This window comes from Nematolebias whitei, unplaced genomic scaffold (genome assembly GCF_014905685.2).
Source record: "Nematolebias whitei isolate Nwh7 unplaced genomic scaffold, NemWhi1 Nwh_scaf_13843, whole genome shotgun sequence".
Taxonomy (NCBI): Eukaryota; Metazoa; Chordata; class Actinopteri; order Cyprinodontiformes; family Rivulidae; genus Nematolebias; species Nematolebias whitei.
The window spans coordinates 889-1,404 of NW_023632388.1; the positions used below are offsets into that span (position 1 = coordinate 889).

Consider the following 516-nt stretch of genomic DNA (forward strand, 5'->3'; position numbering starts at 1 on the left):
CTTTGGCCCTACAACCCAAACCTATGAGATAATGAACATTATGAATTAATCGCATCTACCTGAATGTGCTCATTGATATTAGCAGTCTGCTTTGTCACATCAGGTACTGTGATTTCCTGGAAACAAACACAAGAACACCTTAAAACAGACATACTTTATTCATCATTACGGCACAATAATACCTACTTTTGGGGACTTTTCAAACACACACTTCATTTTAGACCTAGAAGAGAAAACTGACCTAAACTGACGTAAGAATAATGAAACTTGAGAACTGTTTTCAACAAGTTACTATGAACATTTTATTTTTACACTGTAGGATACTTTTTTACCTTATATTTGTAAATCTACAGAGGTTTCTAGTATTCTTTGGCCGTACAACCCAAACCTATGAGATAATGAACATTATGAATTCATTGCATCTACCTGTTGAATGTGCTCATTGATATCATCAGTCTGCTTTGTCACATCAGGTACTGTGATTTCCTGGAAACAAACACAAGAACACCTTAAAAC

The 516-nt window shown here is 34.9% G+C and overlaps 1 long non-coding RNA gene across 1 annotated transcript in view; it reads right to left on the reverse strand.

Moving 5' to 3' along the window:
- LOC119429984 overlaps nt 1-510 on the reverse strand; it is a 1,147-nt gene extending 637 nt beyond the window's left edge. The window contains exons 1-2 of the long non-coding RNA XR_005187880.1: nt 427-510; nt 60-116 (exon numbers count right to left, since the gene is read on the reverse strand). This is a non-coding gene — a long non-coding RNA (uncharacterized LOC119429984). The remainder of the gene's footprint in view (nt 1-59; nt 117-426) is intronic.
- Nucleotides 511-516: the final 6 nt, after the last annotated feature.